Below are 13,914 nucleotides of genomic sequence, written 5' to 3' on the forward strand. Positions count from 1 at the left end.
TTTTAAGAAATCAGACTCCCAAATTACTTTAAAGGAAAAGTAAAGCATCTGTTCTTTCTCAGCTTCTTTCAGTACAGGAACGGCTGACAACTGATTAAGATTTATTTGGCTTTTGGATGTGAGGAACAGGATGTGGACTGCAGAGGAAGAGGAGGACGGTTCTGGGTTTGTAATCACAGCAACTCTCTGTGGTACATCTCCCCTTCATTAACCTGTCTGTCAGCGCCAGTTAACCTGTGCCCAAAACATGCTGAACACACACACTCACAAATGCAATAAAAATTAAAATAAATCACAAAGCTGAACAGCCAGTAAATGGCCTCAAAACAGATGTTGATATGTACAGTAAAGTCTTCAAGTTGTCATTGGCCCAAGGTTACGTTGGCAAAAATTATACTCTTGAGCAACAAGCACAGTAATTGACATAGTTCAGTAAAGTGACCGTTATCTATTCAATTTAATTCAGTTTTATCTATCGCGCCAATTCACAACACGTCATCTCAAGCCTCTTTCCAAAGTCAGACTCCATCAGATCCTCCAGGTTGGTGAGAAAGTTTCCTCTCTAAGGAAACCCAGCAGGTTGCATCAAGTCTCTCCAAGCAGCATTCACTCCTCCTGAAAGAGCGTAGAGCCACAGTGGACAGTCGTCTGTGTTTTTGACTATTTGCACGCTTAAACATTATGTCTTGATTTGCATCTGTGTGCTATGGTTGAAATCTGAGTTTATATCTCTCCAGAATTTCATTATGGTTACATAATCCCAATAAATACTATGATTCTTGACCCTGTGGTATGCGTAGCATCCAGGGCTAACTAGCATGTTAGCATCAATTAGCAGCTTAACATGCTAACCTATAAATAATGCTGGGAATTGTTAATGTTTTTCTGTAGCCAAATTACATAGGGGTCCACTCGCACATACAGTTCAGGTACTGTAACACAAAATCTTCTCATTCCGGTTAGCATACGGTGCTAATTACTTAGCATATTAGCATGCTAGACAAGGAGATGAATGCTGGAAAAACATTTCTTTTTTTGCTGTGTTCTGTTCATTTTTGGAAATTAACCTAAGAAGTCCACTGCTAATAATTGCTCAACACTTCAGGTCCATTTGAATCTAAGCTATAATTAGCACCTTGTGCTAAATAACAGTAACATGCCAACACACAAAGCTAATAGCTGGAGATGGTCAAGCTAGCTAGGCTTATTTACTCTTAATTTCGTTAATATATCACAAAGTAATCCATTGTTGCATTCTGTTCAGTTGTTTTTCCCACATCAAGACTTCTCCTGAGACCTTTAGCAATAAGTAGTATACTTGAATTACATTTTATTAAATATATTTAAGTATAAGCTTAAATCTTAGGGCCCCCTTTTAGACTTTTGTTTATACTTTTTAGTACAAGTCAAGAACACATTTGTGTGAATGGTTGAATGACTGATTGTAGTGTAGGGTGCTTTGGGATCGTCGGACAAGTTGGAGCGCAAGCCATTTAATGTTTTGCCATTTACTTGCTTATACTATTCGTAAGAATATGAAATATAGTTTATAAAACGTAAAACTTTATGTACACTGCCTCATTTTAGGTATGAAATAAGTAGGCTGTACTCGTAGTGCACTTGATTAACGACTTTATGCTGAGGGCACTTATATTACTCCCTGCAGTTGAGTTTTTGATTTAAGGCACTTTAGGATTCAGCAGCACTAGGAAGAGCTGATCGTTCCAGAAAATGTTTAACATTACACTTGAGAGTTGTTAGAATATACCTAGGCTCATTTCTAATATTTGTTCCAGTGGAAAGCAGATATATCACAGCATCTCATGAGAAGACCTAACGGGGCTTCCCAGACTAAAGCCTTCACTTACTTCTACAGGCATGTTTGCTCATGAGACGCCGTTTGGGAAGGGCACCAAGTGGACTAAATCAGAGCTAACTCATATTTTCACGCCACCAGGGCTACGTTTTCTGAATCCCCTTGTTCACTAGTGCCACAGTGCAGAATAGAAAACTGTTGAGATTTAAAATGCGTCTAATCAGTCAGCTGATCAGTACCTGCCTGCTCACCTGTTCCAGCTCCCGCCTCAGTCTTTTACTCAACCCTTTTCAGCTACATTCAAACAATTATCATTTTAATATCTGTATAAACTTTTATACTAATCTATGTCTCTCTGCTGGCCACAGCTACATATGTTATTGCACTGAGATGGATTTTCTATAGACTCTTTTGAAGGATCGAACTCTTGTGATTACAGCCTGTTTGTGATCTCATCTTGTCTTAATGTTATTTCCCTTGGAGCCTTTTCCCTTTTTCAAAGACCCAAAGCATAAATCACACTTCAACAAAGCCCAATTTCTCTCCTAAATGTAACTTCAGGCTCCATACTGCAGGACATAAACAGGAGTTGTGTCCAAGAACCAAAAGTTTGTATTCTTAAATAAATAGTTCCTTGTTACAGTCGCTGCTTTTACTTTTTAAACATCGCTATAAATCACAACAGTTTGAGCCTTAAATAAATAAAAGCTTTGATGACCCTCATGGGAATTGCAGTGATTATTTTTTTAAATGAGTGTTTTTGGGAAAGCGTTTGATGGAGATGGCATCTGGTGAAGCATCCGGGGGACTGAATGAGCCGCATAACTTTAAGCAACTTCCTTGAAGTTTATCTCAGCATCTGCAAAAAAATCTCTCATGAAACTGGAACGATTTTTTTTGTTGCGCATATTAAACAGAAATTACAGCTGTTACTCCAATTCCAAGGAGTACAGGTGGATGTGATTATGTAAAGATGTCAGGAATTTGGGAATTCCCTAATTCATATTCGGACCTAAACTCCCTTCAGCCTCCTTTAAGCCTGCAGTTCGCACATTGTTCTCCTCAGAAGCCACGAGGCAGCTTTGCTTTTATATCCCATAAAGCCCAACCGGAACAGGGGGAAAGTAAGAACGAACAGATAAAGAGAAAATGGACGTTACAAAGATAATACCAGATGGGTGTAGTAAGGCAATGTTTAGAATTAGACGGGTTTAATCTGAAATACAGGGATCCAGAATGAAAGACATTAGCATTGATCTTAGAGGAGCAACTGCTGCTGCTTGGGTTCAATCAAATCCTCCAGACAAATTGGTTAAAAGGTTTTCCATCTAAGGAAATCCGGCAGGTTGCATCGACTCATTCACTCCTGGATGAGCATGTAGCCACAGTGAACAGCCGCTGACGTTGTGTCGTTGACTTTGCAGCAATCCCTCATATCTAGCATGCATGTAGCGACAGCGGAGAGGAAAACTCCCCTTTAACAGGAAGAAACTTTCTGCAGAAAGCTCCCAGAAACTTAAAACAGGCTGCCAGTCGTCCCAGGCGTTGAGATGCCGGTTAATTCATTACGATTCTCTGACCATGTGGGGAATTTGACTTTTTTTGTGTGAATCTGGAGGAGAAACCCTCTTTTCTCCTAGAAAGAACATGGCAGCACAACTTGGGCTTGAAACATTTGAGCTGACCCAAAAACAAACCCAGGCTCATGATTCGGGCTTGTTCTGCCGCCATCTTGTTTTTTATGCCTGCTGCTGGTGCTTGGCCCTAACTGGGATTCCCAAACGCAGCAGCAAGTGTGCAACAGCATAAAAGAGGACTGATATAAAAGATGTGCTGAAACTAATGTCTGCAGACCTCAATGGACTGAAGCAATACTTTAAAAAAGAGTGAAAAGTTTCACCAGCAATGTGGGTTTCTGATAAATACATACAGTAAAGTGCTACTGAGGGATATTGCCGCTTAGGGGGGGATATTCAAATTGTTAGGGGTGTGCTGAGATTTTCCCACATTGGACATGCAATTTGGATTTTTTTAAAGCCCTATGGGGAAAAAAAGTAAATCTCATGTCAGAAGATGCCTGTGCAAATTCTCAGTTATCGCAACAGCAAACAGGCTTAAATCTCTCAGTTCTTTCTGACGTTTCCACACCCTTCTATTTATCTAATTTTAGGGGTCAAAATACTCATTCCATTGGCAAATAACCTTATTTACCTGCTCAAATCAAGGACAAATACACTAACTTTAAGAACATTTTACTTATTTTTAGATCTGTTTTTGCAGTGCAGGAGTCTTTGTCATTTCTGTCAGCTTGCTCTTGAGCAACTTGTAGTTGGAGCGCTGCTGATTTTTAAAGGACATGGAGGTCCATCCTCCTAGGCGCATTCTCAATCAGATGCAAATCAGGCCAATTTGTGCATGGAGGAGGTGGAGAGCAGGAATGTGGATGACGCTTTGGTCAAAATCCAATCCAAAGAAGTTGAGGCATTGACCAACCACATCAACTCAGTGGACAGCAGCATCAGGTTTACCAGAGAGGAGGCCAGAAACAACATGTTGGCATTTTCTGGACTGTGCGGCACACATTGAGGAAGATGGGAGTCCCAAAACTGAGGTTTACTGGAAGCCCCCCACGTTTTGATTCCCATCAGGCACTGGAGCACAAACTCTCTGTTATCAGAGCTCTGAGTTACGGCTGACAGCGTTCCCTCTGCCGCACAGGAGAAACAACAAGAACACAAGCAGGTCAGGAAATCGCTGCAAGCTTGTGGTTACCCGAAATGGACCTTTGTCAAATCAGCCAACAAAGCTGGCAGAAGAAAACAACACAGCGTAGAAACACAGAGGAGAGAACTGAGAGACGCAAGAACATCGTCATTCCAGATGTTTCAGTAGTCTCTGAGACACTCAGGAGAGTTTTCTCCATATGCAACATACCGGTGAATTTAAAACCTAACAACACTCTCAGACAGAAACTGGTTCATCCCAAAGACAGAACACCCAAACCACAGCCGAGCGGCGTTGTGTCTGCGGTCCAATGCAGCGAGGACGGCTCCGACTCCTACACTGGAGAAATTAAACAACAGCTGCATAAACGCATGGAGGGGCCAGCAGCTCGGGGCAAGATTCACCAGTCCACTGGTACCGCCAGAACAAAGGAGACTCGATAGACGACAATGATGTCCGGATTATGGACAGCGAGAACAGATGGTTAGAAAGAGGGGTGAAAGAAGCCATCTTGGTAAAAAGAGAAAAACCAACAGAGGAGGAGGATTGAGCTTCCAACTCCGCAGTGTTTACAGCCCAACACGTTCCAGAGAGATTCTGTCAGCATCTCATCATGATCCAGGTGACCAAACACTCCATTCACTTCAAGCAATAGTTTCTAACGACCAGAACAGAGAACAGAACAGAGAGATTTATCTGCATCTGACTTAAAATGCACCAAGGAGGATGGACCTCCATGTCCTTAAAAACAGCAGAGCTCCAACTGCAGGTTGGAGTAGCGGGCTCACCTGCTACTACCATCTAATGTAGAACAGATTACTAGATCAATGTGTGCTTCTGTGCTTGTTTGTCTGTCTTGTTGTGTCTCTGCTCTGTCTTCTGTAACCCCAGTCGGTCGAGGCAGATGACCGTTCATACTGAGCCCGGTTCTGCTGGAGGTTTTCCTTCCCGTTAATGGGGAGTTTTTCTTCCCACTGTCGCTTCATGCTTGCTCAGTATGAGGGATTGCAGCAAAGCCATGTACAATGCAGACGACTCTCCCTGTGGCTCTACGGCTTCCCCAGGAGTGAATGCTGCTTGTCGGGACTTTGATGCAATCAACTGGTTTCCTTATATAGGACATTTTTGACCAATCTGTATAATCTGACCCAATCTGTATAATATGATTGAACTTGACTTTGTAAAGTGCCTTGAGATGACATGTTTCATGATTTGGCGCTATATAAATAAAATTTAATTTAATTTAATTGAATTCTCAGTGCGAGCCACCAGAACTGACAAAGACTCCTGGATAGGTGTGGAAACGTCTTAAGAAAGAACTGAGCGAAAGTCCAATTGCCTCTTATTTAAGCCTGTTTGCTCATGTTTAAAGCCTCTTTTTTAAAAAAAAAAAGAAAAAGTCTCATGTTTCAGCAGCTTTTTGCAACTTGTTCTCGTTTCTTTTTAAAGGGTCACACTTTGCAAAACTTTCTCTAGGTATATAATCAAATGTAAAAAGAAGACTGAAAGAAGTGCATTACTGTATGTTTCCAGTTCTTATGACTGATTTCACTTGTCATAATCTGAGCCGCTGAAAGGCTCGTGCTGTAAACTCGGTGGACCTGGAGCTTCACCCGGGTGTGAAATGGAAACTCTTACTCTGCCCACCAGGCCACGAGGATTTCGCCTTCCTCGCAGGCGGCATCCCGACCCACAAGATCCACTTTAATCCAAAGCAAACCAGCTGTGGTTCTGAGTTTAGGACGACGCAGACCAGCTGTGATCTGCGGCCCCGAATCAAGACAGAGAAATTAAATGTTTCAGCCGTGTTCAGAGAAGGCTTTTCTTCTCCAACGGACATATTTAGAGTTGGAAGAATTAGAAGATTTAGAAGTTTGACGTTCTAGTTGCTCCTTACAGCACGGCTACAGCTTTGTACGTGCACAGCCCCGTTAAATTTCCAGCTTTTTTAAAATAATTTCCTAACATTTTTCCATCTTTAGTCTGAAAAATTCAGCAGAAAAACAAACAAATCTGAAAAGCTACAAAATATACCAAAGGTGAAAAGTTGCAAGATCTTGGTTGAAGAAGTGCCCAAAACCCTTAAATCAAGACTTTGTTGAAACCAGAATTCAGCATTATTTATTTCTTCTCTTTTAAAACCGAGTTCCTGTTATAAATTACACTTCTATTGCTTAATGGGATACGTTAGAACCTGCTAGGCATCAACACTGAACACATTTTAAATAAATAAGGAATTCCCACATCTCTCTGGCAATAAAAGCTGATTATTTGAATGTGAATGCTCTGAGCTCTGCTCTCGCACATATATGACAGAATTATAGCAGCAATTTGAACCTAAACCACTTTTCTCCACGTTAATGTGAAATTCAATGTGAGCCTTGTTCCACAGCCTGCCCATAAATGCTAGAAAGCTTTTAGCCGCTGTGCATTTGTTCTGCAGAAAAGATTTTCCTCTCATTTGAAGGCCTAAAATCAGAGGAAATAAGAAGGATTACTGAGTGATTTTAGCTGGAAAATAATTAGGAGTCTCATGAGATGCTGAAAAACTCTGTATTTACTAATAAACAACCATTTTAAGAGAGCTAATCAGTTCATTATTAACATTGGCAGAAAGAAACGTTAATATTACTGCATGTCAGATTCATACATGAGCATTTTCACCAGAGCTGCAGTTACTGTAGCTGTATTTACCAAACCGTGCCTCTGTGCTGCTTTTGGTTGTAATTTCCAAACTAAAGGAAACAAAAGCTCTGGAATAAGTCTTCATTGTTGAGAGAGATGAAGGAGCGCTATCTGGCAGAAAGCTTGACAAAGATTGTTATTAATGAATAAAACTTTTTTTAAATGTAACTGTAAAAGAGCAACGGTTCTACATAGAAAATGTTATTATTTTCAGTCATTATATAATGGCAAACTTGATATATAGTATTATCACCAGTGATTTTTTTTTTTACCAACGAGCATCTAAAAATACAATAAGACTTTATCCTTTCTCTGCTTTTCACCGGGGGCTGCCATCTTGGCATCCTCGGTGATTTAAATAACGCTATAGTCACTCAAATCACGTGACAATATTCATAATCATGATGTAATAAATGCACCAGGTCCCAGAATATGAACATGCTATAGATCCAAGGCAGTAGTCCCCGTTTTCAAAGCCCTGACTCATATTCGGTCATTTGAAGAAATTTCTGCCATTTTTGCACACAGAATTTACTGATTTTGGGAAATTAACGCTTGTGCAAAAAGGGAAAGATGGGAAGGTGTGTTTACTCTCGCCCCGGTGCCGTTCGTACGTCACTTCTGGTTCAGTTAATAACAGCTGCTCTCGAGGATTGTTCGAGGGCGTTGGGAGGTTATTATTAAGTTTCAACTCTCAGAAATCTGTTGAACTAAAGGTGGAAGACCCAAATGGAAAAGCCAGAGTGGGAAGTGCTGAAAGAAATAATTTAAAATTCATAAAACTGGATCAGCGTTGTTCTGTTTTTCTATGTTTAGCGCTCGTAGAAAAGTCCAACCGATTAAGCAGAACAGCTGAGATCAACAATAGAAGTCTGTGTGTAAGACTTTCTCAGTCCATTAATAATAATAATAATAATAATAATAATAATAATAATAATAATAATAATGCAGAGTGTATTTATCTTCAACTGAAGGTTTAATTTCCTGCATCAGCGTCCCTGGTATAAAACACAGCCCAGTTAATCTGACAATGTTTCTGTGGCTGCTGATCTGAAACTATCATGGAGGGAAAGCCCAGAAACACAAATGCAAGGTTTAGTTGAACTATTGAATTTCATTTAATACGCGGCTTTATGACTGGCACACCTGAGTAAAACCAGTTTACAGACCAGTTGGGCTGATCTGTGAGGGAGTGGAGAGGCTTTGCTACAAGAGCTCCTTCTATGTAATAAAAAATACCTTCGCTGACTTTAGACCAGAGGTCTGCGGCTCCAGTCCTCAAGATTTAGAAAAAGAGAAAGCGAATATGATTTAAAAAGGAAGTGATATCTTTAAAAACAAAAGTAATTTAGAACAAAGGTGATGGAGCAGCTGTGTTTCTGTGGAAGGAATCCTGGAACAATCTGAACAAAGAAACCAAAGAATCATAATCAATATTCACATTAAAAAGGACAATAAAAGCTGCTGTGCTGAGTGAATTTATGCCTGATTATTAATAATCATGTCAAATTTTATGTTTTGTGAATATACAGAAAATCAACCTAAAGTAAAATGTGTATTTCAGTTTTAGAGGACAGATATTTCATTTCATTATCTTTTGTTTCTGTTGTGTATATTTTGTTGCTTATTGTTTTGTTGTAGATGATTTTGAAATTTAAATTTTTTTTGTGAATTTATAGCTTTAAGTAAAAGAGACAGATAAGATAAGATTCTTCTTTTTGCTCCCTTTCTTTCAGGATTTTAGAATGTTTGCTTTTATGTTTGATTGTTTAGTTTGAACACAATGAATGAAATAAAAAATTTAAATAAAAAAAAGTGCCGCTGTCCAGCAACTTTTGCATACGTCTCTTCTCCAACACACACATATCAATTAATGGTTAACGACCGTGTCTTGCTGACATGTCAAGCAGGTAATTCAGTCTTTGCAGGAAGCATCTGAAGGCTGCAGACACCTGCTTTAGGTTGTGGATAAATATTTATATCAAAGCTGGATAGAAACTATGAAAATGAGATCTGACAGCGAATTGGAAAATTTGGCAGAGAACTTAATTTGGTTTTTTTTCTGTAATCGTTATTCAGATAAAGTCTGGTTGAGTGATTATAACAACTACAGCTTACAAAGAAACGACCAGAACTACCAACTGTTATTCATAATTTTTCTCTTCATAGAAGGTACACCTGGTCTGTTGTTCTGTTAGCTGTGACATCATCAGGGGAGGCAGATCATCCACTATTACCGTCTAACATAGAAAGTACTCCTGGGTCAATGTGAGCTTCTGTGCTTTCTGTGTCTCTGCTCTGTCTTCTCTAAGCCCCAGTGGGTGGAGGCAGATGAGCGTTCACACTGAGCCTGGTTCTGGTTCTGCTGGAGGTTCTCCTCCCTGTTAAAGGGGAGTTTTCCTCTCCACTGTCGCTTCATGCATGCTCAGTATGAGGGATTGCTGCAAAGCCATCAACAATGCAGACGACTGTCCACTGTGGCTCTACGCTCTCTTTCAGGAGGAGTGAATGCTGCTTGGAGAGACTTGATGCAACCTGCTGGGTTTCCTTAGAGAGGAAACTTTCTGACCAACCTGGAGGATCTGATGGAGTCTGACTTTGGAAAGAGACTTGAGATGACATGCGTATCATGAATATACGCTATATAAATAAAATTGAATTGAATAAAGTCAAGAAGAACCAGGAGGAAAACCAGAACATCTAAGACCAGATGCAAATTTGTCGAGCAACGTCTGAATTTCTCCTCCACTGTCTTCCCAGCTGGTAAATCCATCAAAGTCCTGCTGTCAGCATCCGGTAAAGAGCGACACAAACGCACGCATCCCTGGACATTTTCCTCCCCTTCTCCTGACATCCCTGCATTTCAGGAGCAATTACTCCCTCTGGTAAAGTGCAAAGGACGCGTCCACAAACACAACAATCAACTCGTGTCAGAGCGGCAACAGAAGCGAGACAACATTACCTAAGATGTGCACGCTTCATTAGACAACAATGGCACGCACACTGCAAAAAGGGAACTAAAAGTAAGTAACATTTTCTAGAAATTAGTCAATTTTTCATTGATTTGAGCAGGTAAATAAGACTATTTGCCAATGGGATTAGTAGTTCTACCCCTAAAATAAGATAATGAGATATTCTGCACTTGAAAAATTATGACGGAGATGAATTGTTCCTACTTTAAGTGCAAAAATCTTATTCCCATTGGCAAATAGTCTTATTTACCTGCTCAAATCAAGAAAAATTTACTTAATTTTAGTTAAGTTTTTGCAGTGCGGTGATAACCTCATAACGGGCTCTGAAGAGAAGTCCTCACCTCTAACCGGAGCTTTTGTCGAGACGTCTGAACCGATTTGTGGGAATCCGGTAAAGTTGAGGTGATCCGACAAAGGATCTACCGTTCCATCACAGTCCTTTAACAAAAACCTGCAGCTGGGATGATCCAACTGAAGCACAAACTGAGCCTCACAGCATGAGCGCAGTGTCAGGGAGAGACGATGAAAAGCAGAACCAAGAGCGGAGCGGCTGAAGAGGGCGCTGGTTCTGACCCGGCTCACTGCGCTGATGTTTTCTCTGGCAGCCCGTCAGCTTTAGCTGCACTCACTGAGGGGTTCATGAGAAACCGAGGCTCTGGGACCGAAACCTCCTTCTGACGCGAAGGAAGGAGGGATGATGAAGAGGAGGAGGAGGAGGAGGAGGAGGAGGAGGAGGGAACGTTACATGATTAAAGGGCAGAACGACTTTATACTAAAAAAGATCTCAGCCTGAAAGAGTTGCTTCTGTAATATACTCAATAATCTAACAAAGGAGTCTGTTATTTGGAGACATTTATACCCAGAGGTGGGCAGAGTAGCCAAGGATTGTACTCGAGTAAGAGTAAAAAAGTATTCTGTTAAGAAGGCTACTCACTTCTAATCATAACAGCTGATGATTTAATATTTAAAGATTGTGTAATCGGACAGACAAGAAATATAAGGTTGTGTGAAAATCCCGGTATCTTTTAAAAAAAAAAAATCACTTTTCTAAATAATTTTTTCAACATTGAACTTGAAAGCAATAATTACAGCAGTTAATGTATATACAGTATGTTAGAACAGTACAAAGTACTTTTAATGACAATATCTACTGTTTACTGTACGTTTATTTGACCTCCAAATGGCTCAATGAGCTCAGCAGATAGAAAATAACATTAAAATAACAAAGATTGTGTACAAAGAAGAAGTCTCACTTTAACCTAAACTCCAGGTTTTTTTTCTGTCTGTATATACATTATGTTAGAACAGGGCAAAGTACTTCCAATGACAATATCTACTGTTTACTGTACGTTTAGTTGGCTCAGTGAGCTCAGCAGATAGAAACTAACATTAAAATAACAGCTTGTGTACAAATAAGAAGTCTCACTTTAACATAAACTGTAAGTTTTGTGTATTTTTTGGTTAAAATAATTATGTTCTATATCCGTGAAGTTACTCACAGCAGGTAGAGTAGCCAGAATTGTTACTCAAGTAAGAGAAGTGATACTTGAGTAATAATATCATTCAAGTAAAAGTAAAAAGTACCTTGCAGTAAAACTACTCCTAAAAGTACATTTTGTTCAAAAAGTTACTCAAGTAACTGTAACTGAGTAAATATAACTAGTTACTACCAACCTCTGGTCATAACACTATAATAAGTACAACTTTTGAACTAATTTCAGGTTTTTCAAAAAAGTAACTTGACTGAATGACTTTGCCTCTAAATATTTATTGCCAGTTGGTGTGAGCTGAAGATGTCTTTGAAGTGTTTTAGAGTTTGATAAATGTGCAACAATTTAAAAGTAAAATCTTCTGAATCTTCAGATGGAGAATTTCGCCGAGCCGCTGTGTAATTCTCCCCACTTGTAAAATTACGGATTAGCTGTGATTAACCTTTTTCTTTTTTAAAAGCATCTGTACAACAACACAAAGTAAGCAAAGATCTAAAAAAAGGAAACACACTGACGCCCCAATTCAAAGAAATTGTCAAACAGACAAGAGACAAAGTCGCTGACGTCCATAAATGCATAAAAAGCTGTTATTAAATTTATCCGTCCACCAAAATGACTCCAGGATCAGATCTACAGACTCAGTAATGAAGCAAGAGAAAAAGACCAAAACAGCCCAAAGTCCAACATGGTGGAGGTAGCGTCATGGTCTGGGGCTGATTTGCTGCTTCAGCTGTGATAAAAAGCGGAAACAGAAGAATTCTGTACGGGGCTAAATTATAATTTTTTTTATATAATACTGTATGTCCATCCAAACGGGTTAATTCATGATACCTGCCGTAATACTTATCGAAAATGTTGCAAATTATCACATTTAAATGTTTGGGTTACATGCCGTGAGACGTCCCTCACACATACGGAGGCAAACGGAGGAATCAGACGAGGACAAGACGGGAGAAAATGGGTTCATTTATTTATAATTAATAATAATGAGTTAAAAAAAAAACAGACAGATAAAAGGAACCTGGCCAACCCCATTTGCCCCACAACCACCGCTGCAAATATATAAATATATATATTTATCACCAGCTGTCACTGTTTAGTAGCGAATGCTGTCATAAAGGATTGTTTCATGGCTGAATGATGACAAGGTGAAACATTTTAACCAGCTTTTCCTTCAGCTTGACCCCCCGACGGGAATTTATCCTCAATTCTCCAGAGGGGAGTTTCCTGACTAAGGCTGGACGATAATTCAATAACAATATTTATCGATCGATAGACGTATATATCGATGATTAAAAAAAAGGTTAAATAAAAAGTTTAACAGAATAACAGTTTTCCTTCCTTATTTATTCATGGTTATGTAGGTTAATATTACATCATTACATCCTCCAAACCAATCACAACGCAGACCCAGGAACCAAGCTCCGCCCCCTTTAGAAGACTTCAGAGAACGCGTGTTTTACTTATTTAAAAAGTTTTTAAAAAGTTGGTTGAATAAAGGGTTGAGTTTGAATTCAGTGTTTGTGTCTGTGTCTAAAAATAGGTTGTTAAGCCACAGCATAAAACGGCCAAGGCTGCAATTAAAATATATGTTTTGAACTTGTCGTTAATCATCGCTATCGATCAATATGATTTATATTTTATCGCTACGCTTTTTCCTCCATATCGACCAGCCCTACCTCTGACTGCTGTCCGTGGCAGGTAAGATACTGACTGCTCCAAACTAACCCATCCAGCACAGCTTTGAATTTAAGCATCAAAACAGCAAAACGTCAGTAAGGGCAGCTCTCCATGAGTCACGGCTAATGAAAGCAAAGGAAACCTACCGTGCAGGATGAAGAACCAGTTACTGCCAACTGTCAGAGCAGGTCCACCACACCGAGCGGCCGCAGCGGACAAGTCATATCTGCATGCAGTGTGTTATGTTGTGTGTGTGTGTGTGTGTGTGTGTGTGTGTGTGTGTGTGTGTGTGTGTTGGTGCTGGAGGGTTTGGCAGCCGCCTGCTCGGTCCTGATAGCGTTCAGTCTTCCAGCAGCAGCAGCAGCTCAGCAGGGTTTTGCAGCAACGCCATCGAGCTTTTGGGAGACGTGCCGTTTCTCCCTTCGCCTCCTGGTTTCTTCTGTCAGAAAGTTTTATTTTTTTTTCCAGCTCTGCCTCTCGGCTGGCCCTCCACTCCCTTTCTCTGGGTTTCTCTCCTCCTCTTTTCGGCCCTTCCCACACTTCTCAT

At 40.0% G+C, this 13,914-nt stretch overlaps 1 protein-coding gene across 2 annotated transcripts in view; it reads right to left on the bottom strand.

Annotated features, from left to right (window-relative positions):
• Window positions 1–13,653, bottom strand: part of ripor3 (RIPOR family member 3) — a 67,772-nt gene extending 54,119 nt beyond the window's left edge. Inside the window, exon 1 of one of the 2 annotated variants that reach the window (XM_036152029.1) lies at window positions 13,514–13,653. The gene's annotated coding sequence lies outside the window, so the exon portion shown is untranslated. Of the gene's footprint in view, window positions 1–10,538; window positions 10,566–13,513 lie in introns of those variants that run through there. The other variant, XM_036152030.1, reaches the window with a different exon arrangement.
• Window positions 13,654–13,914: the final 261 nt, after the last annotated feature.

This window comes from Fundulus heteroclitus, chromosome 20, assembly GCF_011125445.2.
Source record: "Fundulus heteroclitus isolate FHET01 chromosome 20, MU-UCD_Fhet_4.1, whole genome shotgun sequence".
Lineage (NCBI taxonomy): Eukaryota > Metazoa > Chordata > Actinopteri > Cyprinodontiformes > Fundulidae > Fundulus > Fundulus heteroclitus.